Genomic DNA, 26,002 nt, shown 5'->3' with positions numbered 1-26,002 from the left:
CAGGAAAAAAACTAAAGTTAACCCACTTAGCGCCGAGATTTTTTTTTTTTTTGCGAGAAAACTTACAATTTTTTATGAAAATAAAATTTTTGAGACTTTTTAAGCATTTTTAATGAAATATTTTTTTCTTTAAAACTTATAGTTTTGCTGCAATCGGGCCTTCTTTTAAAAGTGCCAAAAACTTTGGAGGGTAATATAGGTATGTCCTTATATGCCAATCCCTTGGTTTTTGATTGAGAAAATACTCTTAATATATTACTAACAAATCCCTGACTTTGTACGATTCTAACATTTACGATCAAACTTTTATCGCATATTTAAATTTTTCATCAAAAGTCGAAAATTACATAAAGTCGATTTTTGAATAGCTTGGGTTTTAGGCCAATTGCGTGGAAATAAAGCTTTATAAGCGTGAAATGGCAGATAACAGACAATACTATAACAAAATTCAAAAACCCAACAAAAGTATTCGAAAAACCAGGAGCTTTTTTACGTCAATTTTTGCAACCATTTGTGGCGTTTAAACGACCAGTGGCCTTATCTGGTGCAGAGTGGTTCGATTTTCCTGGCCAAAACCCCCATTTTTTGTTGCCACCGATTGTTAAAAGCAAGCAAAAAATTAGAATTTTGGAAAATACGTAATTTGGCAAATTTCTGGAGAAAGAAACAGATATTTCTCAGAAACTATAACAGATATTGTGTTTACTGTCGTTTTTTTTTTTCTTGTTAGGTATGTAGGATTGTTGCCTTTAAGAGTCGTTTTAATAAATTGCCGTAGCGTTTACACGAAGTAAGCTATTTTATTTTTTCCTCAGGTACTTAATTTTAGTGCAATTCCAGCTTAAAATTCCGTTTTCACAGAATTATGCCCGAGAGTGTTCTCTTTCAGCCCATATATACTTTTGTAGCCGTACGTTTAACACTTTTTTACATTTTTTGAAATTACATGGATAAAAATGTGTGTGTTTTCCCATACGGTTTCCCATATGAATCATAGCTTTTTTTACACAAATGGAATTTTGTTAATATATGAGCTTTTATAAGAGTTTTATGAACACCCAGGAGTATTTTTTTAATTTTGAAAAAAAAAATTAAAAAAAATATTTTCCATTTGTTTAATTTTTTTGTATTTTTGTTGTTTGTTTATAGGGGTTAGATCTTTTTTTAAATAGTTAGGACATATGAAAAACTCAAAAACACTCATATTTTAATGCAAAATATGAAAAACTAAAATTTTGACCGGTAGACCGACTTTTTATTTATCGGAATGCTGAAAGTGTTATCTGTCGAAGAAAATTAATAATTATGAAAATATCTCTATCCGTTTAAAAGTTACAGAGTTTTGACCAGGAAAAAACGATTTTTAACCAATGTGCAACGCTCCTATTATGCTTATAATAACGATTCGAGTGTTAATTTAACTACTTACGAGGATTGCTCGACAACTTTCTGGCCTTATAATGAAAACGCGGATATTTACCATCAAAAAAAGTTTAATTGTTTTATGCGCTCAAACCAAATGTTGAAGCACCCTTTCCACACCGATTGAGACACCAACAAAACATGATTTTTGAACATTTCAACAGCATCTTCTAACGACGAAAACCGTTGACCACGCTTTTTTCTTGATGTGCGGGAATAAAATGAAGTCATTTGGTGCCAAGTCAGGGCTGTACGGCGTATTAGCCATCAATTTCACGATTTGTCCGGCCAAAAAGGTGCTGGTTTGAATCAATGTGTGAGAGCTCACATTGTCATGACGCACAATGATTCGTCTCTTCTTGATCGTTTTTCGAATTTCTCCGGAGACTTCAGGCAAACAAATTGTAGTGTACCACTCAAATTTGACCTCCTTCGTTCCTCAAGCCGTATAGTAGTCACATGGTTAGTTTAGCCGAGAAACAGGTGACACTTTGCTTCAAAGTATTTCTTCCATGAACAACTTTCGTTGGATTTGGCTCGCCTTCGAAGATCAACACGGTCGATTGCTGTTTTGTTTCGCTCTCATACACATAGATCCAAGATTCGACGTCTGTGACGATCATGTAAGGGATTGTCAAATTGTGTTGGATCTAACGAGAAGAACCCATTTGTGGCCATGGGGTTCATGCAATATCTATTGTTAGTTGGTGGAAGAAATACCCAAGGTATATTAAATGGCGATCTTGCATTATCCGTTCTCGTACGGCTTATTTTTTTTCTGGCACAACGCCCGTTTTTCGACCACAACCTTCGTTTTTAGCGAGTGTCGGCCATGATTGGATTCATTAAACTAGTTTTTAATAGTGCCATAGGACCCTTCCTTTTATCAACAAACATGATCGATGCACTCTTGCCGTGATTATCCACGTAGAAAGTTGTGAATAATGATCGGGCGAAAATGTTCAAAATTAAATTCAATTTTTTCATTGAAGTCACTGTAAACAAAAGAAACATGTTGTCGTATGTCAAACTGACGTGGGTACTTTTCAAGGCAAATTTATATAAGTAGAAGAGACAATCTGCAAAGACATAGAACTGTAAATCTTTGCAATCAGCTGTATTTTTGCTTTTTGTAAATTTGGGTTTAAAAATGTAATAGGGTCTACTCATGAAATTTGAAACTTCGAAATTTGCTACCATAAAATATTTCTTTTCATCCTAAACATGTAATAACAAGTGAGCAACGACTATAGTCGGGACGGGGCCGACCATGTGATAATCTACACCACTACCCCTGTGCATAAGCTTTCCACTGGTAAACATTTCTTTTAGGGAATATAATCCGACTGCCACCGAAAATAATATGCCTCTTTCTCTCTGGGACCACCATAAGCAACCAAAATTTCGTGACCATCCGATCAAAATTACGACCTGTAGCTTGATTGCAAAAAATGGAAGAATTGGATGCATTACCGACTATTGTGGTATCTCCCTTGTTTTACCACATTCGCCAACCTGCTTTACACCAATGTAAAGGTAATACTTTCTTCTTCCATTGACAGGCTTTGCCGTTGGAATACCCCTACTAGAAGCCGATATATGCACAAAGAATAAAACTTTGAATTTGTCTCCAAATGAGTTTTTCCCCATTCCGACCCCTAAATATTATCCGACTATCACCAAAATCAATAGGCTTCTTCCTCTGTGGGGCCCCTATCTACCCCCAAAATTTCGTCACTATCCGGTCAAAATTCCAACTTGTAGCGTGATTACAAAAAATTGAAAAATTGGGTGTATTACTGAATTTTGCAATATCTCGGTTTGCTTACTTACGCCAACATACTTTGCATCAATATAAACGAGATCTTTTCTTCTTCCATTCACGGGTATTCCTTTTGGAATACTCCAACCAGAAGCGGAGATATTCGCATAAGAAAAAAACATTGACTTTTCTCCACATAAGCTTTTCGCTTATTCCGACTCCTTGAATATTATCCGACCATCACCAAACTAAATAGGCTTCTTCCTCTGTGGGACCCGCATCAACTCCCAAAAAATTCGTGACGATCCGATCAAAATTGCGACCTGAAGCGTGATTACAGACAAATCGGAAAATGGGTTGCATTATCGACTATTGCCATATCTCTGCTATTTGACCACCTACGACAACTTACTTTACATCGTTGTAAAGGTGATATTTTTTACTTTCCTTACCAGGTTTTGCTTTAGATATACCTCTTAAAGAAACAGCGATATTGGCTTTGAAATAAAACGTTGACCGTTCTCCAAATAAGTGTTTGCCAATTCCGACCCCTGAATATTAATTGACCATCATCAAAATCTATAGGCTTTTTCCTCTTTGGGACCCCCATTAACCCCCAAAATTTTGTGACGATCCGATCAAAATTGCGACCTGTAGCGTGATTTCCAAAAAATAGAAAACTGGGATGTATTACCGACTATTGCGATATCTCCGTTATTTGGTTACCTATGCAGACCTAGTTTGCATCATTGTAAAGGTGGGATCTTCTACTTTCATAGTCAGGCTTTGCTTTTGGTTGATATTCGTCAATATAATGAAAATCGCAAAAATGAAAATTGGGGTTTTATTTGCTACTATTGTGATATCTTCGTTGTTTGATCACCTACGAGCACCTACTTTACATCATTAGAAAGGTGATATTTTCTACTTTCATCGTCAGGTTTTACTTTTGGTATACCCCATACAGAAGCTGAGATATTCGCTTTGGAAAAAAACGTTGTATTTTTATCCACCTAAGTTTTTTGCCCTTTCCGACCCCTAAATATCATCCGACCATCACCAAAATCAATAGGCTTCTTCCCCTCCGGGACCCCCATCAACATCCAAAATTTCGTGACGATCCGATCAAAATTGCGACCTGTAGCGTGATTACAAGGTTTAGATGGACAGACGGACAGACGGACGGACGGACGGACGGACACACATAGCCAGATCGACTCAGCTCATCGAGACATTCATTTTGGTATATATAAGTATGGGTCTACGACCATTATTTCGATGCGTTACAAACTTTGTGCCCAAAACCAACTTATAATACCCTCCCCACATAGTGGTGTAGGGTATAAAAATGACCTACGACCGTTCTGAATGCTTGTTATTTACATTTTGATTCAAATTTGTTCTATCTTAGAGGATTTTCAAAATGTATTTATGTTCTTCCCGAGAAATTTTTAGAACGACCCTATTATTCAATATTTTCTTTGAAATTTAATTTTAAATAACAACAATGTTGTATTTTTTTGTAATTCATGCATGTACCTTATATAACTGTGCCTTGATACGTTTATGTCAAAAATGTCAAACTTTCCAAAGGAAATGTCAAATGGTAAATGGAAATGCCAAACGCAGTGTTGCCTAATCCGAAGAATCGAGCAGCCCTCGAAGCAATGTCATATCCTAAACTAAGAATATATTTCCAAACCCTCCTATATCATAATTTATCTTAGCTGAAAGAACTTAAAGGACTTCTTTAAATGGCAGATATGATTTCTCTCCTATTGATAACCTGTTATTGGTCTACTATACTATGAATAACACATATCTGCCACTTAAATAATTCAAAATAACTTTAAAGGTGTTACACTGCAAAACAATAAAATTCTCACAACACCATTTTCCACATTTGAGAAATGTAAACAAAGAACAATTTGACAGGCATGGAATAATGACAATTATATTTCTAACACATGTCGATTACACCAAAGTAATTTTATGGTATGAGCAAGTAACATGAATCTTCGTCTTAGACCAAACCAAGACAGCAAGAACAAGTAAAAAAGCATTAAGTTCGGCCGGGCCGAACTTTTCATACCCTCCACCATAAAATATTCATTCCTGTCCCCAACTTTAAGTGAGTACGTTAAAATGTCAGATAATGTACATAAAATGCTTCATTCGGGAGGCCCTTTTGTATGGTGCCTATATCTAACTGTTGACAATTTTTGGTGGGCTAGAAATTGGGAGGTACTGTTATATAGGGGTTATAATAAAACATGGGCCTATGTTGACAGTTTTTGATGGGAGCCTTTAATGTCAAATAACTCCTAATTCGGTTAAAAAATTTAGCTAGAATCCTCAAAATATCGAAAATCGGTACATAACGTGGGAACTTCAAATGTCATTTACAGCTAGTTCGGAGGTATCTGGGCTATACGAAAATATGAACTTAAATGAACAATTTTTGTTGCAGAATTTTTTTTTTACTTTTAAATTTCAAATTACATAAAGTTCGTCCAAAAAATAAAGCTAAGGTACGGAAAATCGGGAGGTTTGTTTTGGGGCTATACAAAAACATGGACCTACGTTCGGTTAAACATTCTAAGTAATATCCTCAAAGTACCGAAAATCGGGAAGTATCGTTATATTGGTGCTATGTTGAAAATTGTTGATGCAGATGTGTGGTGACCACTGCAACCTTCAAATGTCAAATTACAGTTTGTTCGGTATAAAATTGTAGCTAAAATTGCAAAATTACTGAAAATTGAGAGGTACCCTTATATGGGAGCTATATCCGAACAAGGACCTATGTTGACAATTTTTGATGGAGAGGTGTTGTGACCACTAAGAACTTCAAATGTCAAATTACTGCTTGTTCGGTTTAATATTGTAGCTAAAATCATCAAATTACTGAAAAGCGGGAGGTACCGTTATATAGGGGCTTTCTTGAAAATTTTTGGTGGAGAGGTGTGGTGACCACTAAGAATTTCAAATGTCAAATGTTCAAATTACAGATAATTCGGTTAAAACTTGTTGGTAAAATTCTCAAAATACCTGAAATCGGGCGGTAACGTTATATGGGGGCTATTCCAAAACATGGACCTATGTCCACTAGTTATATAAGTTTATTGACATTTAACAACCCTAAATGTCAATTGATAGCTAAATCGGTCTGAAAATGTAGATAAAAACGTCAAAATGCCGTAAATCGGGGGTACCGTTATATGGGGGCTATACCAAAACTTGGACCTAGGTCCACAACTTTTGTTATATAAGTTTAGTTACACTTAAGAACCCTAAATGTCAAATTATAGCTATATCGGTCTGAAAATGTAGCTAAAAACGTTAAAATACCGTAAAAAACGTTAAAATACCGTTATATGGGGGCTATACCAAAACGTGGACCTATGTCCACAACTTTTGTTATATAAGTTTATTGACTTTTAAGAACCCTAAATGTCAAATTATAGCTAAATCGGTCTGAAAATGTAGCTAAACCCGTCAAAATACCGTAAATCGGGGGGTACCGTTATATGGGGGCTATACCAATACGTGGACCTATGTCCACAACTTCTAATTTATAAGTTTATTAACACTTAAGAACCCTAAATGTCAAATTATAGCTACATCGGTCTGATAATGTAGCTAAAAACGTCAAAATACCGTATATCGGGGGGTACCGTTATATGGGGGCTATACTAAAACGTGGACCTATGTCCACAACTTTTGTTATATAAGTTTATTAATACTTAAGAACCCTGAATTTCAAATTATAGCTAAATCGGTCTAAAAATGTAGCTAAAAACGTCAAAATACCGCAAATCGAGGGGTACCGTTATATGGGGGCTATACCAAAACGTGGACCTATGTCCACAAGTTTTGTTATATAAGTTTATTAACACTTAAGAACCCTAAATGTCAAATTATAGCTACATCGGTCTGATAATGTAGCTAAAAACGTCAAAATACCGTATATCGGGGGGTACCGTTATATGGGGGCTATACCAAAACGTGAACCTATGTCCACAAGTTTTGTTATATATGTTTATTGACACTTAAGAACCCTAAATGTCAAATTATAGCCAAATCGGTCTGAAAATGTAGCTAAAACCGTCAAAATACCGTAAATCGGGGGTACCGTTATATGGGGGCTATACCAAAACGTGGACCGATATAGCCCATCATCGAACTTGACCTGCCTGCAAACAAAAGACGCATTTTCCCAAAATTTCAGCGTTATATCTCTATTTTTGTGGATGCTAGAGTGATTACCACAGACGGACGGACGGACGGACGGACGGACGGACGTGCTCAGATCGACTTAGAATTTTACCCTGATCAAGAATATATATACTTTATAGGGTCGCAAATGAGTATTTCAATGCGTTACAAACGGAAAAACAAACTTAATATACCCTCCATACTATGGTGGAGGGTATAAAAAAATCGGTGGCAGAATCCAGCTTTTTTCCTTTTTTTGCACAAAATAGAAGAAAAATATTTGTAATTGGATACTGCTGTGAGCATTCTGCACTCACACAAAAACCACAACTTATCGAGAGGAACATGCTTTTAATCCGTTTAATGTTAACAAATAAATATTTTAGAATAGCGGAGAGGGGGGGACAAACGAAGTACTCTCCTGTTATGTATGTACATAAATATATATTTTATTCTTGGCAATACGTTGAGTAGTTGACTAAATAAAGCATTTTAATTGGCTGTAAAACAGAGCACAAATATTTACTCCAATATGTCTCGTTGGCCAATGCATTACGAATTACGTTCTTGGAATATGCCATGGACATTAACGTTTTGTTTTGTTAGTTACATGGATGCCTGGTGGAATGGTGCAGCTTTTTTTTTCCAGAATACAAACAAAGCAACAAACATTGTTTAAGTGCCGGTTTTCTATCTCGCAAAGTCTCTGGAGGTTTTTATTTTGTGGTGTTTTATCAAAACAACAAACAGCCCAGTAAAACCAAGCCAACAACAAACCTTAATTCTTCAATATTTTACACATGTTAGCGAAGATCATGTTGTGTGACCAGCTTAACAGAAACGCCAGAAACAGTACCAGCGCAATAGCAAAGATGTGCCAAATAACTGAATAGCTAATTTCTACAACTTGTTGTCTCCAAAGATATTCAGCATTTCAACAACAATTGCCAATCGCGTGGTTGTTGTTGTCCTAAGACAATTGCTGGCTGGTCTTGTCGCCTTTTTAAGTTGAATTTTCTTTCTGCACTATAAAAAGGGAAGTCTGCAGCTATGTAGCAAGCAAGTTCGTCTGGCATTACGTACATACACATTTCCATGTATATATGGTCGTTTGGAGAATTGTTGTTGCCACTGCCTCAACTCATGTTTATTTATTAGTGGCATTAATGCAATATTTAGTCATAAGATGTCAATTAATTTTCCATTTATTGTATTGGCCTTTCGTGGTCTTTACAAGGAAATTGATTTTAAATTTAACACATAATTAACCAAGTTTGGTATAATGAAATTCAATGTTACGAGTTAATGTTGGCTTTTGTTATGTCTTAGCAGAATTTATTTAATTAAATTAAATAATAAATATAAAATGTTGTATTAGAATGTGTTAGACTTGAGATATTTCATAAAACTACAAAATTGTGTGTGGTTACTGACCATAAATCAATGAGGGATAGAAGCACCAAGCACTTTATTTAGTTCCCTTGACTGGGGAGCAGTCATCTAAACAAAATCATAATGTTAATGTATCACTGGTAAATATTTATATTTTTTTTATACCAAATTTTGGGTCCGATCCATGTCAAATTTTGGGACAGGGTATATCTTTGGCTTGTGATTAAATTGCAGTTGAAACATATGATATGATATGCATATGCAAAAAATAACATGTACATATGCAAAATTTATGCATTTTACATATTTTCTTATGCAACACATCTATATAAATAAAAATCAAATATCGTTCGTTGGTAATGGCATCAGTTTCGATAACTCTTTCTGTAAAATGTGCGCCATAACCCGACTTGGGTTTTTATGCAACGAAATTTTGACCAATCCCACTTTTACGCCCACTTTTTTAAATTTTTGTCATTTATACAAAAACTACTGAACCGATTTTTCTGAAATTGCCAGGGAATGTGCAGGGATGGCCCCCGGTTAAAATAGGCTAAAAAATTTGTTGAATTTCAGAAGGGGAGGGGTACTTCCCCTATACCCTATTTCTTTAAAACCCCTATATCTATGGTAAAAATAGGCTATTTTTTTAATTTCGGAGAGGGCGGGGTACCTCCCCCATGCCCTATTTAAAAAAACCCTATTTTATCACGCCCGCTTTTTAAATACGTTACATACCCAAAACTATTGAACCGATTTTCCTGAAAATTTTAGAGAATGTACAGGGAGGACCCGTTGTTAAAATAGGCTATACATTGTGTTGAATTTCGGAGGGGTTTGGTACCTCCACTATGTCTGATTTAATAAAACCGCTATTTTAGCAAAAATGAAACGAGTGATTGAATTAATTCTTCCGAACAACCACCCTCTGAACCACCCTGTTCCGAACCACCCTGCTGCGGACTTGCACTCTCCGAACCACCCCGCTCCGAACTTCCACCCTCCGAGCCACCCCGCCCCGAACTTCCACCTTCCGATTCGCCCTGCTGCGGACTTCCACCCTCCGATTCACCATGTTTCGAACTTCCACCCTCCGATCCACCGCGCTCGGAATTTCCACCCTCCGAAACACACCCTCCCATCCACCCCGCTCCAAACTTCTACATATCGAACCACTCTGCACCGAACCACCCTGCTCCGAACATCCACCCTTCGATTCTCCGACCCTAGGTACTCATTTTGGGACCTTAAGACCCGACCACGCCCAATTTCTATCTCTGAAAATTCTGAGCCGATTTTCCTACAAATTTCAGGGAATGTACCGGGATAATCCTCGTGAAAATAGGCTGCATATATGTACCCTGGTGCTTGGTGAAAATAATCTATATATTTTGTGGAATTTCGGCGGAGCGTGGTTTGAAAATTAATGCGATAGACAATGGTTGTTGTGTCTCCGACCTGAGGGACTTGTTTGTGGCTAAAAGACCCGGCCACGCCCACTTTTTTACGAGTGTTATATCTTCAAAACCGATTTCCATGTAATTTTCAGATAATATACAGGGATGGTCCTTTGTGGAAAAATGCTATAAATTTTGTTAAATTGCGGAGGTGCTGGTTATACCCTGCGTCCAATTTTTTTAAACGCGCTATATATTTTAAATGTACAAAACATAAGACGCGACCACTCCTACTTTCTTAAATATGTTACAAATCAATGGAAATACCAGATGTTATGCATAGCGAAGGTTTGGTCTTATTGGAAAGCAAGCATTTAAATTAGAAGGCAACATATCGATAGCTATAGCTTCATCAGGTATATAAGATATGCAATATAAGAAGGTGGATGAACGATACAGCTGCCCTTAAGTTGCCACTGGAAATTCAAGTGAATGAAGGACTTATATGCAATATTAAATATAAGTTAACACCTGGAACGAATTTACAATGGCACATAATAATTTAAGAAGCAATTCACCTTTAAATTCCAGACAAACACTTCCAGTTATACTATTCCAGCAGATGATATAAATGAATGCCTCAAGTCATCAGCTTTTTGGCGGTATGTTAAAATTACATATCGACACAAACAAATCTGAAGATTTTTTATTTATAATCACTTGCAGATCCCGACTAATTAGCGATGCAATAAAAATACAATCGCTTACTTAAGGTAACATAAAACTGCTTCAAGGGCCTGCAACGCGGACCGGGTCGGCTTGTATTTCAATGATAGGTACAAACATGTTTGTGTGTCCAATTGTTATGTTCAAGATTCTCTTCAGACAAGTCAATGAAATAGAGAAATGTATAACCACAGCCACAACCTTCAAAGTACCGAAAATTGGGAGGTAACGTTCTACAGGGGCTATATGAAGGCCTGAACCTAAACCCACAAATTTTAGTTGTCAATGAGAGTCGTACCGAAAATTTTCTGAGCGACATTTTTGCAGAACATTTCGAAACTGAAAAACGTCATCTTGTTGTACTTTTATAGCGGCTCTTAAAATAAAGGACGAAAAGGACATAGAATGAAGCGAGTTAGAAGGTGGAAGTGCGCTACGAAAATAATCCTCATTCGATTTGACATGTCATTCGACTTACGGCGGATCTGTCCTTCGGGGTTCTTAATATACTCACCAAGGCCTTTCTTCCCCAAGAGGAATTTTCGGTGATCCAGACTTTCACCTCCATTTTATTGCACAGTGTAATTGGAGAAAAATAATCGTTGAATTTGGCAGCGCTGAAGGGACTTTTTTATAACTTGTGTGCCCTAATTGTTGTGAAAACAAAGAGAATAATATTAAATGCTTGTGTTTTTAAACAAAATAAACAACTTTAATCAAATAAATTGCAGTTTTATACATCAAAGATATTCAGAGGATGTCACTAATTATGAAAAACATCAAATGAGATTGGAAAATTCACAGGAAACACTGCAAATGACTCCATTGTGCTATGGAAATGTCACTATCATGAATGTATTAAAAACTACATTTTTAATTAAATAATGGCAAACATTTTAAAGATATGAATTTTGAATTGAAAATATGCATTTATCCCATGATAGAACAATATAAGGTAACAGCAATACCCAACTGACTGAACTGGGTTGTAATGTTAGTGTCAAATTTCGTACGACATTTTATATATTTGTTTCTATTTTCCATTTATATTAGGGATAAATATTTTTCAGGAAAAAATATATCATTTCGAAAAAACTATTTCCCATAAATACTTTTTCATATCAAGGACATGTAACCTCATCCAAGTCCGAACACCACTTACAAAGGGGGTACAACATTTGTTAATAATGTGTGTTATTTTGTTAAATTTGAAAAAATAAAGCCCTAATACACATGTGCCTTTTGATTTCAAAAACAAAAGACTGAAACAGCTTCACATTTTTCAATGAATTTCCAGTGATCCCAAAGATTTTTGCAAGAATTCTACATTCTGCGAGAAATTATCCATTTATTGTAAACATATGGACACATTCAAATTGAAAATGAAACAAATTTTCATTGATGTTTTTCAAAATATTTAATGAAATGTGAAAAATATTCTTCTTCTTCTTTATTTGCCAATCCGTATTCGGACGTTAGCGATCATACAATTACAATTTTGTGTTACCACATTTAACTTAACTAATTGTTGTGAAAAATATTAGTATTATTTAAATTCCAATAATTTATAGACATTTCCTTTTTTTTACCCTGACACTAACATTGCAAACAAAAACAATTTTCAATGTGATTGTTGTTGAGTTGTATTTTTTGTAGTATTTACTTTACCTTGTTTGTTCTACCATGCATTTATCCAGAGTTTTTCCTACAATAACTACGCGGTGTTTTGAAGGTGCAAAATTCTTCCATTTCATCGTTGATCGGTACAAAAAGTTGAAAGTGACTGCGTTTGCAATCTAATGCTATTTTGTATTTTTTTAATTTTTAATAAATTTCCAACCACAAATTGTGGATTTTAGTGTAAAATCCCAACAAGTGTTTATTTGGAATGTTTTGTACAAAGTTCATGGGAAATACTAAGATTTTTTGTAAACTCCCTTCATTTTTGCAAAGGAGATTTTTTTGGAGAAAAATACATGTTTGAGAGCGTTCATGATACCTACTTTTCCTCCATCCGTGCGGATTTTTTTGTTTGTGATAGAAGAAGCAGACTTTAGTAACATATCCATTGTTTGACCACCTACGCCAACCTGCTTTGCATCAATGTAAAGGAAATCTTTCTTTTTCAATTAACTGGGTCTCTTTTTGGAATACTCTTGCTAAAAGCGGATATATTCACATAAAACAATCGTTGTATTTTCTCCACATCCCTTTTTTCCATTCCGACCCATGAATATTATCATCAAACTCAGTAGGCTTCTTCACTTCTGGGACCCCCGACTAACCCCCAAAATTTCGTGACGGCACGATAAAAATTGCTATCTGTAGCGTGATTTAAAAAAATGGAAAAATGGGATGTATTACCGACTGTTGCGATATCTCCGTTATTTGGCACTTACGCCAAACCCACTTTACATCATTGTAAAGATGGGATCTTCTATTTTCACAATCTGGCTTTGCTTTTGGAAGGGCCCCAACCAAATCTGTGATATTCGTCATTATAATCAACATCACAAAAATGAAAAGTAGGGTTTCATTTCATTTATTGAAGCTGAGATATTCGCTTTGGAATAGAACATCGACTTTTTTTCCAAATAAGTTGTTTGCCCATTCCGACTAAATATCATCCGGGCATCAGTAAAATCAGTAGGCTTCTTCCTCTACGGGAACCCCACTAACCCCCAAAATTTCGGGACGATCCGATCAGAATTGCCATCTGTAGCGTGATTACAAAGTTTAGATGGACAGACGGACGGACAAACATAGCCAGATCGACTCAGCTCGTCTAGACATTCATATATAAGTATGGTTATACGACCATTATTTTTTCGACCACATAGTGGTGTATAAACATATATATTTCACATCCCAAATCTATACTTATAAAAGAGTTCAGTAATGATGACTCACTGACTCACTGACTGACTGACTGATAATCAACGCCCAGACTAAACGGCTGGAGCTAGAATCTTCAAATTTTGAGTGAGGGTCCCTCTTGGTCCGAAGGTGTCAGATAAGGCTGGATTTTTGGAAATTCGAACTAGAACGGTACGAAAAGTACTAAAAGGTACTAAATATGGTACCCTTAGTATTAGGCAAACGCGAAGAGCTAGAATTCTGAAATTTGGAATGAGGTTCACTGATGGAGAGTTAGAAACGTGTACCAAAGGGCTTTTGGAAATTCGAACTATAAGTGTACGAAAAGTACTAAAATTTACTAAATTTAGTACTATTTGGTATTACGTGAACGGATAGAGCTAAAATCTTGAAATTTGGAATGAAAATAAAGGTTTAGAAGATGAGTTGATATAAGGAGGTGGTTTTGAAAATGTGTACTCATGTGTACGAATAGTACTAAATGGTACTAAATTTGGTACAATTTGTATTTGGGCAAACCGCTAAAGTTGGAATTCTGAAATTTGGAATTACTATTACTGTTGGAGCGTAGGTTTGAGATATGGAGGTAGTTTCCGAAATTCGTACATATGGGTACGAAAGGTACTAAATAGTACCAAATAAGGTACAATTTGGATTTGGGGGAACGGATGGAGCTGGAATCCTGAAATTTAGAATTAGGATTACAGTCGGGGTGTAGGATAGAGGTATTTTGGAAATTTGTACTTTTGGGTACGAAAAGTACTAAATGGTACCAAATTTGGTACAATATGGATTTAAGTAATCGGATAGTGCTGGAATAATGAAATTTGGAATTAAGATTACTATTGGAGTGTGGGATTGGATTACTTTTGGAAATTCGTACTTATGGCAACGAAAAGTACTAAATGGTACCAAATTTGGTACAATTTGGATTTGGGTGATCAGATACATTTGGAATCCTGAAATTCGAAATTAAGATTAATTTTGGAGTGTAGAATAGAGGTATGTATGGAAATTCGGACCTATGGGAACAAAAAGTACTAAATGGTACTAAATTTGGTACAATTTGGATTACGGCGATCTGATACAGCTGTATTTCTGAAATTTGGAATTAAGATTACTGTTGGCGTGTAGGATTGAGGTAGTTGTGGATTAAGATTACTGTTGGCGTGTAGGATTGAGGTAGTTGTAGAAATTCGTACTCATGGGTACGAAAGTACTTAATGGTACCAAATTTGTTACAGTTTGCATTTGGGTGAAGGGATATAGCTGGAAACCCGAGATTTGGAATAAGGAGTACTGTTGGAGTGTAAGATTGATAAAGTTTTGGAAATTTGTAGTTATGGGTAGGAAAAGTCCTAAATAGTACTAAATTTGGTACAATTTGGATTTTAGTGATAGGATACATTTGGAATCGTGAAATTCGGAATTAAAATTGATGTTGAAGTGTTGATAGAGGTAGGTTTAGAAATTCGTACTATGGATACGAATAGTACTAAATGGTACCAAATTTGGATTTGAGTTATCGGATATATCTGGAATCCTGAAATTCGGAATTAAGCTTATTGTTTGAACAAAGCACTGAGGTAGTTTTGAAAATTTTTACTTATGGGTACGAAAAGTACTAAATGGTACTAAATTTGGTACAATTTGGATTTCGGTTATCTGATGTAGCTGCCATCCTCAACTTTGGAATTAAAAAACCTGTTGAATTGTAGGATTGATAAAATTTTGGAAATTTATTAGTTATGGATAGTAAAAGTACTAAATAGTACTAAATTTGGTACAATTTGGATTTGAGAGAACGGATAGAGTTGGAATCAAGAAATATGGAATTAAGATTACTGTTGGAGTGTAGGACTGAGATATGGAAGTAGTTTTTGAAATTCTTACTTATGAGTACGAAAAGTACTAAATTTGGTACAATTTGGATTTGAGCGAACGGCTAGAGCTGGAATCTTGAAGTTTGGAATTAAGATTACTGTTGGGATGTAGGATTGAGGAAGTTTTGGAAATTCGTACTTATGTATATGTACGGAAGGTACTAAACGGTACTAAATTTGGAACAACTTGGATTTGAGCGAACGGTTAGAGCTAGAATCTTGAATTTTGGAGTTAATATTACTGTCGTGGTTTAGTTTTGGAAATGCGTACTTATGCTTACAATAAGTACTACATTTTGTACAATTAGGATTTGGGTGAAATTATAGCGCTCGAATCCTAAAATGTGGAATTAGGTTGATCTGGATTCGTGAGATTTGGAATTAAGATTACTGATATCATTTGCTTATAACGTCCGATTAAAGAAATATGTGCCATAAATATATGAAAAGTTATAAATGGCACAGGATTTAGTACAATTTGTTATTGTGTAAAGGGAATTTTGAAATAATAGGAGGAGGTTCGTATTTATGTATTTACATGTAAAGTACTAAATAGTTCTACAACTGGTTTTGAGGGAACAGATAGAGCTGGAAATGAGGATGGCGGTTGTTGGATTAGGCCATATTTGCGCTGAGAACCTCAATTAAAATATCTCAACAAATGTGGATTGCTCTTGTGTAGGCGTGACAAAATGTTTCCACCATTCTATATTATATATTGTTTATTTGTTTTGTATATTTAACGCATACGAAGTAGCGGGCACTTTGCTAGTAATATTATAATACAAACAATAAATTACTGTTGAACTTCACCCAGAATACTTTCCATTTAGAAAAATAAAATTACCAAACAATGGACAATTAATCATACAATTCCAAGCCCTTTATATCGCCTCACGTAAAAGAATATTCTAAAACAAATCGAAAAAAACACACCAAACAATATTCGAACAATTCATTTTTCATCCTCACAAGCCACATGGATGTTGTCTTTTGCTATGCAAAATAGATAAGCCTTTAACGCGTGCGGTCATGCGCAAGGTTGTGCAATATATAAACATAACATAAATAGTAATGTGTGTTGTTACCCAGTAAACCAATCGCACCGACATCCTAACGAAATCGAAACAAAATTCGGACGATACGTCCGATGTCTGATCCGAAATCGTAACGATATCTTAACGAAAGTTGTATGAAGTGGTTGACATAATTTCGGAACGAAATGTTGGAGCGACATCGTATCGATTTCGATCCGATTTCGTAACGAAATCTGAAGAAAGTTCTTGGGAAATTCGGAAAGGAAATTTCTTTCCGACGTTCGGAACATTCGGAACGAAATCGGCACTAAATCGGAACGAAATCTGAACGACGTTGTTTCCGAAATTGTTCAGACGTGTCGGAATCCGACATTTGGTTTGCTGGGTACTTCTTCTTATGTATGATCTCACACACACATACATATATGCAAAAATAGCCTTAAAGGCTAAACCAAACCCAAAATACTGAAAAACGATTTATAAGTTAGTGATCCCAGTACTAATGGTAGTTGGTAATTTCAAATAGAATCAATATTTACACACGTGCATTGTAGTAATGTTTTTTCCCGTCTAGCTAAAGGTAAGCCTAACGCCTTAAGAAAAATACATACAGAAGAAGAGTACGAGTGGGCAATGATATCTAATGTTCCTATTTCAAACATAAGTTCTGAAAGAAGGTTGGCATTGGTTTAATATTAAAACACCCTATAAAACAAAAGACTTAAGACACAAACCTTTAATTTTTGAACTAAACAAACTAGAGTTGTACCAAAGGAACTAAATGGATCTATATAGTTCACTTCGCAGTTCCAATGGCCCACATTTTTTTCTTTGAACAAACTGCGTATACTTAATATCACACGTTACATTTCATAATGTTACTGATACGTTTTGGAACTAGTACAAAAAACTAGGAAATAGATTACCCAACTCTGAAACAAACTGGAAATAGTTTACATAACTAAATGGACAAGGAAATATGTTTATCAAATTGATGGACGCCTTCACTTTGACGAACATTCTACGTATGACACTACGATACCCACTGTTATCTCCTCCTTCAGAATTTCAAGAAAATTATCTTTATTTTATTATATGTTTGTTTTGAAATGTAGTGTTCAACTTATTCGTTTTTACCAAAACCTATCGTTGTTTATTTTTCCCCAAATATTTTTCCTACATTTTTCCAAAATCTCAACAAACGTTCGATTCTTCGCTGAGCAATAAAGTTCAAAGTTTATTTCAATTCAACCTCAGTGCAAAAGAAGAGTTTATCACAAAACAATAAAAACAAGAGGCAATGAAAATTGTAATTGGTATTTCCCTATGCCAAAATAACTAATGCTGCGAGCCTGCCACAACCACCACCGCCAGAACCATCAGGGCCATCAATGATGATGAACGCGATTTTTGGTATGTGTAAAACGACGACGTGCAGATGCACACCAAAGGGACTGTTTTCCATGATTTTCTTAGCTTGGAGCTTTGTTTTTTTTCACTAACATACGTTTGTGGTTTTCTCGTTAAAGTTGGGTTGAGGTTAAACGTGGTGGAATTCACAGTAAATATTGTATGTTTGTTTTATTGGAATTGTAAATAAAAATAAACTCAATAGATTTATATGTGAAAATAATACTCGTATCGATTTGGGGATGAGTATATGGCCTAATAAAATGCTTATTGATTGTATTATTTATGGGAACGAATAAACACATTTTATTATTTGAAAATATCGGTTATTCTCCCCATTCTATAATGTCATCCAATTTATAAGATATCACATTTTCAAAGATCGCAAAGTACGCCTCGGCGTAATATAGAGAACATTTCCTAGGCGTTAACTTTTAAACAAAATTTGTTGAGAGCCCATCAGAGCTCTAGGTGTGGATTTTTAAACAATATTTTTTGAGGGACAATTAGAGCTATAGACGAGGATTTTTAAATAAATTTTTTTTAAGGACAATTACAGCTCTAAACCTGGATTTTTAAATAAATTTTTTGAGGGACAATCAGAGCTCTAGGCTTGGTTTTTGAAATAGAAATTTGTGAGAGACAATTAGAGCTATAGGCGTGGATTGTTAAATATTTTTTTAGGGACAATTAGAGCTCTATGCTTGGTTTTTTAAACAACACTTTTGGGGGACAATTAGAGCTCTTAGAGTGCATTTTCAAATAACATTTTTCTAAGGACAATTAGAGCCCCAGAGGTGGATTTTTAAATAAAAATTTTTGAGGGACAATTAGAGCTCTAAGCTTGGATTTTTAAATCAAATTTTTTGATGGACAAATAGAGCTCTAGGCGATGATTTTTAAATAAAATTTTTGAGGGATAACTAGGTCTAGGAGTGGATTTTTAAATAACATTTTTTGAGAGACAATTAGAGCTCTAGGCGTGGATTTCAAAAAAAAATTGTTGAGGGACAATTAGAGCTCTAGGCGTGGATTAAAAAAAAAATTGTGAGGGACAATTAGAGGCGTGGATTTTTAAATAAAAATTTTTTAGGGACAATCGGAGCTCTAGGTGTGGATTAAAAAAAAAAAAAAAAAAAAAAAAAATTTGATTGACTGTGAAAACTGTCGGTTGTGTTTTTCCAATCAAAAAACGAAAAAATAAAAAAATTTTAAAACAATAATTTTTCCAATCTTTTCAAAATAAATCTTTGAATAAAAGAACAATCAGCAACATATACAAACGTTTAAGACTTTTATTGCTTGCATAAATCATGGGAAAACTCCCTACACTTTTGCAAGCTGGAGGGAGACCTCCTAATATTTCTGGTGTAATAAAAACTCGAGCTGTTGGAAGAAGATCGTCCTCCTTGTCTGACGCAACAAAAATTCGTGATTTGAATGAAGCATCGCCAGGAGCTCAATCTAAACAATCTTTGTGTGGGAAGAAACCCGAATCTGTACCCAAAGCACCACGTGCTACGCTTTCAGCTATAAGCAAATTAAAAAGAAACCCAGATCTAGACCAATCGGTCAATATGCTAAATGAAGATACTGCAATTTCAATGGAAAATGTATTGGATGACTTGAATAAGAGAACAATTTCAACTACTTCTATGGATCAAGGTTTTCAAGAAGTTAAAAACAAGAAAAGGCGCAAACATGAAGGTGATGTTGAACTAAGATTATCCCAAAGTAGCTTAAATAATAATTCGCAAGATAAATTGCAAGATTCAAATAGGTTTTCCTTGTTAGGTGATTTGGATATAGAATCAGATTTCATTGTAAATGATAGTGTTCCTAACGTTAAAAATAATATGCAGACCAAAGCAGAAAAGAAAGATTCGTTTTGTCCACCTATTTTTCTGCAGAACGTTAATATAAATTCTCTTATTGAACAGCTAAAATCCAAAAACATCCAATTTAAGATTAAAAAGATTAAAAAAAAAGATTAAAAATCAATCAAAAACCAGAAGCAAATTATTCTTGACAGATGCCTCGACACATGCAGAAATGATGCAGTTATTAAAAGAAAAGAAGATTTCTTCTTATTCTTACACTCCTAAGGAGTTTAAACGTCAAAGCTTAATCTGCAGGGGATTATATTATAAGACAAATCCTGATGATATAAAGTCAGAGATTGACTATTTTGTTCCCGATACTGTTGAATCAGTTACTAAGTTTTCTACTGAATTCTCTAAAAAAATGGCATTGATACCGGACTATTTTTAGTTACTTTAAAGGTAAATCGCAGAGTAAACGAGGTCATTGGGCTCCATACTATCCTTGGTCAAACTGCATATTGGGAAAAACCCAAAACTTCGACCAAAATTCCACAGTGCTATAGGTGTCAACAGTGGGGACACTTTTCAAAAAATTGTAGTCGTCCCATCTCATGCGTCAAATGTGATAAAAAACATGAACGTGGTGCCTGTGAATTAGGTTCGGAAGATAAAGTTTTCTGTGTTAATTGCAATAGTTATGGTCACACTGCAAATTATAGGGGATGTAGCGCTTACAAAGATTATGTATTACATAGGAAAAAGGCCGCTGAAGATCTTAAAGCACAAAAAACTGCCGCAATCGGCAATGTTGCTAGAGCTCTCAATGCAACAAACGCCGTTACTACGAAGAGCTCATTTGCTAAAATTCTTAGGGGAACTGATACTTTTTGCGACAAACCAGAGAAACCTAGATTTATTCAAGAATTTTTAAATGTAGCACAAATGTTATGTGATCCGGAGCAATTGACGCTTGAAGAAAGGGTAAAACGTTTTCTTAGCAATTACCAAAAAATGTCAAAAGATGAAGCTAAAGCTGAATGCTTGAAGTTAGTAAAAGTTGTTCAAGATGTCTACTGTCCATAAATGTTTGAACTTAATTACGTATAACGTTGGATCCCTCGTCCACGTTAGTAGGAAAATTGAACTTAATGAAATTCTGCGCCATTCTAAGGTTGATGTAGCTTTCCTACAAGAGTTGCACTTACCTGAAGGAAACACCTTATATTTAGATAATTATGTTATTTAAAGGGATAGTAGTCCTCTCGGGGTTGCTGTAGCTTTCAATAAAAACATTACTTGTACGAAAGTTAGTATTCCTGGATTAAATTTTCCACATTTATTTGTGGAGATTAACGTAAAAATTAATGGTTCAGTACGGAAAATTTTATGCGGGTCTATTTACTTTCCTAGTAACTATGATAGAAGATCTATTTGTAACGGTTTATCCTCTATTCAAACATTCTCGGAAAATTTTGATGGTTTAGTAATCGGTGGCGATTTAAACGCTAAAAATATTGCCTGGGGAGATACCACCAATAACTATAATGGTGAGGTTCTTTCAAACTGGATTGCATCCGAAAATTTGAATGTTTCGAGAATTTGCGATTCATATCCCACATATCCGAGTGGTTCTTCCCACTTAGATCACTTCATCGTCAGTACCAATTTGATATGCAACCAAAATTTTACAACTAGTACCCTCTCCACTTTTTCAGATCACTTACCTCTGCAACTTAAAATTTCCTTTTCACAATTTGACTTCATTCTAGATTCGCCCGAAGGTTTTACTTCTTTTAAAAACACAAATTGGGATGGGTTTAGGTTTGATCTCATGAATGCTTTATTGTGTCATTTTCCTCCTATTGATCGAAATTTATCTAACAGTGAAATTGACTATTATATAGAAGAGTTCGTTACTTCATTTAATTTTATTCTAAAAATTCATACAAATGAGCAAAATAGGAGAAATTCAAAGTTTGTAGCGTCGGATCATTTGAAGAATCTACTCAGAATTAAGTACAATTGGCAAAGAGATTTAAAAAGGATATTTGCTCGAACTCTAAACAGAAGAGATCCTGAATATATGATGATCTCGAGGCAAATTAAATTAATTCAAATAATAATTAAAGAGCAAGCGGAGTTAGAGCAAGCTAATGTCTTTAATTCTAAACTAAGGGAAATAAGACCTGGTCCTTGGGCATATAAGCAAATATTTCAGATAATAGGGAATAAGAAAAGATCAAAGGTGACGGATATTTCGGTAAATGGAAATAACATAACAGATTTGAATGAAAAGTTAGAAGTTCTTAGAAATCATTTTTCTTCCGTATATCAAAGTTCTCCTCCAAATAGAAATACATCCTTTATAGATGACACGATAAATCAGACCATATCTACTGCTCCTGATACTACGACTGTCTTTAATGGCGTTACCAGTGCCTTGAACAATCAGAACAGCTCTACATTCACAACTTTAAATTCACTTCAAGAAATTGTAAAGCTTATTAATAATAAGAAGTCTTGTGGTGTGGATAATATATCCAATTTCCTTATTAAAAAATTTCCCGTCAAAGCTTTCGAATATTTAACTATTTTGTTTAATAATTGTCTGAATAATGGTTATTTTCCAAAAGCGTGGAAGATTGCAAAAATTGTAACGATTCAGAAAAAATGTGGTAGTAATGATATCAATAATTTGAGGCCAATTTCATTACTTTCCAATCTTGGCAAGCTTTTCGAAAAAGTTATTAGGGAAAAAATGAATGCAGGTCTGGAAGATTCATACATTTCACATTATCAATTTGGGTTCAAGAAAGGCAATTCCACTGTTCACGCCCTTCTGAAATTTCACAACGACATTATTCAAAATCTAAGAGAACGCAAATGCACAGTTGCTGTTTCCCTTGATATTGAAAAAGCTTTTGATAAGACGTATCATAATGGTATTTTATATAAAATGATTTCTATTGGTTTTCATCCTTCGATTGTCAAACTTTTCAAGAGCTTTCTCGAGGAGAGAAAATTCTGTATTCAGATAGGCAATGTAGTTTCGTCTGAGGGTTCTATGTCATGCGGTGTGCCACAAGGCTCTATTTTGGCTCCCCACTTATACAACATTTCGATTTACGATTTTCCTCACGAAGCAAATGGGTCCAAGGGAATACTTTATGCAGACGATTCAGTCCTTTATGCTCATAATGAATCTCCATCAGTTGCTATGCAACATGTCTCGACGCATCTAAATCAAGTGAGCAATTTTTATTCGCAATGGGGAATAAAAATCAATGTTTCAAAAAGTAATGCCATATGCATTCGCAATGCTTCAGGTAAATGCAAATACACAGTGGTACCAGAAAGTAAAAAACTAGATTTATCTTTGGATGGTAACAAAATTGATTTTAAAGAAAATTTAAAATACCTTGGCGTTAATTTTAACAAGTTGTTGAAGTTTAATAAACACGCTTTATATAATTTAGAAAGAGCTAATCGTATAAAAGGTGCCTTTGCATTTCTTTTTAATAGTAAATTTTTGTCTACAAAAACTAAACTTTATCTATATAAAGTAAGCTTACGGCCAGTACTTCTGTATGCCTTTGCAATTTGGTTTTGCATATCACCTACTACAATGAAAAAATTTGAGATTTTTGAACGACACGTCCTCCGCAAGTGTTTAGGACGGAATTTTAGATCACTTAATAAGCGATATTCTAATGAATATATTTATAGAGAAAGTAAAATTATACCTTTGTCAAAATACTCCCTCAATTTAATGAAACGTTTTGTTGAAAAACTTTCTTATCTTGATAACCGTTTAATTGCAAACATTTTGGAAAGCGAAAAGGAATTTAGCTGGATAAACACGAACTATCTATCAGCCATTGGAATTTTACAGGAACAAATCGATAGTCCTAGTCATAACTTTTATATATATTCTACTCCCGGTACTCATAGGGGTTGATTTTTTTTTTAATTTTTTTTTATTTAGTTTAATTTTTTTATATTTAGTTGTGAAGTTTTATTTTGAGTTTTTTCGACCTTTCAATTTTCTATGTCAATTGATAAATTAATTCAAGCTCGAGGTCATTTTTATATTTAGTTTAAGTTAAATAAGTAGTTTTTAAGTTTTTATTCACACATACATAGATATAACTCTATAAATTTCTCTAAGTGCCGGGAGCAAGCACTGTTCGTATTATGAAGTTATTGTTAATAAATATTTACAGGAACATCATATCTCTGTGTCAGCAAGTTGCATACTCTTTAAATTATGATATTAAAATAATACACAATAGTTTTAAGAATTCTAATCAATGATTGTTTTAAATACTTTATTCTTGAAAACAAAAAAAAAAAGTCTCAATAAATCTAAATCTAAATCTCTAAATCTAAAAAAAATTTGAAATATGAGCGGATTTTTAAATAAAATTTTTTTAAAGGACAATTAGAGCTCTAGTCGTTGATTTTTAAATACATTTTTTTAAAGGACAATTAGAGCTCAAGGCGTGTATTTTTAAATACATTTTTTTAAAGGAAATTAGAGCTCTAGGCGTGGATTTTTAAATACATTTTTTAAAGGACAATTACAGCTCTAGGCGTGGATTTTTAAATAAATTTTTTTAAAAGACAATTAGAGCTCTAGTCGTGGATTTTTAAATAAATTTTTTTAAAGGACAATTAGAGCTCTAGGCGTGGATTTTTAAATACATTTTTTAAAGGGCAATTAGAGCTCTAGGCGTGGATTTTTAAATACATTTTTTAAAGGACAATTAGAGCTCTAGGCGTGGATTTTTAAATACATTTTTTTTAAAGGACAATTAGAGCTCTAGGCGTGGATTTTTAAATACATTTTTTTAAAGGACAATTAGAGCTCTAAGCGTGGATTTTTAAATACATTTTTTAAAGGACAATTAGAGCACTAGGCGTGGATTTTTAAATACATTTTTTTAAAGGACAATTAGAGCTCTAGGCGTGGATTTTTATAAAATTATTTGAGGGACAATTAGAGCGTGAATTTTTAATTAATTTTTTTTTTTTTGGGGGACAATTAGAGCTCTAGGCGTGGATTTTTAAATAAAATTATTGAGGGACAATTATAGCTTTTGGCGTGGATTTTTAAATAAATTTTTTTGAGGGACAATTAGAGCTCTAGGCGTGGATTTTTAAATAAATTTTTTTGATGGACAATTAGAGCTCTAGGCGTATATTTTTAAATAAATTTTTTTGAGCGACAATTAGAGCGCTAGGCGTATATTTTTAAATAAAATTGTTTGAAGGACAATTAGAGCTCTAGTCGTTGATTTTTAAATTAAATTTTTTTAGGGATTTTTAAATAAAATTTTTTGAGAGACAATTAGAGCTCTAGGCGTGGATTTTTAAATAAAATTGTTTGAGGGACAATTAGAGCACTTGGCGTGGATTTCTAAATAAAATTTTTTGAGGGACAATTAGAGCTCTAGGCTTGGATTTTTAAATAAAATTTTTTGAGGGACAATTAGAGCTCTAGGCGTTGGTTTTTAAATAAACTTTTATGAGGGACAATTAGAGCTCTAGGCGTGGACTTTTAAATAAAATTTTTTGAGGGACAATTAGAGCTCTAGGCGTTGGTTTTTAAATAAACTTTTTTGAGGGACAATTAGAGCTCTAGGCTTGGATTTTTAAATAAATTTTTTTGAGGAAAAATTAGAGCTCTAGGCTTGGATTTTTAAATAAATTTTTTTGAGGAAAAATTAGAGCTCTAGGCTTGGATTTTTATATAACATTTTTTGAGGGACAATTAGAGCTCCAGGCGTGGATTTTTAAATTACATTTTTTGAGGGACAATTAGAGCTCCAGGCGTGGATTTTTAAATTACATTTTTTGAGGGACAATTAGAGCTCCAGGCGTGGATTTTTAAATAACATTTTTTGAGGGACAATTAGAGCTCCAGGCGTGGATTTTTAAATAACATTTTTTGAGGGACAATTAGAGCTCCAGGCGTGGATTTTTAAATAACACTTTTTGAGGGACAATTAGAGCTCCAGGCGTGGATTTTTAAATAACATTTTTTGAGGGACAA

At 34.4% G+C, this 26,002-nt stretch overlaps 1 protein-coding gene across 3 annotated transcripts in view; it reads left to right on the top strand.

Annotated features, from left to right (window-relative positions):
• Cad99C (cadherin 99C) overlaps window positions 1-26,002 on the top strand; it is a 463,896-nt gene that overhangs the window by 309,730 nt on the left and 128,164 nt on the right. The window lies entirely within an intron of this gene.

Source organism: Musca autumnalis, unplaced genomic scaffold (genome assembly GCF_047663935.1).
Source record: "Musca autumnalis isolate F117 unplaced genomic scaffold, ASM4766393v1 scaffold_1, whole genome shotgun sequence".
NCBI classification, from domain to species: domain Eukaryota; kingdom Metazoa; phylum Arthropoda; class Insecta; order Diptera; family Muscidae; genus Musca; species Musca autumnalis.
The sequence above is the reverse complement of the archived record's forward strand: the minus strand, read 5'-3'. Positions and strand labels throughout refer to the sequence as shown.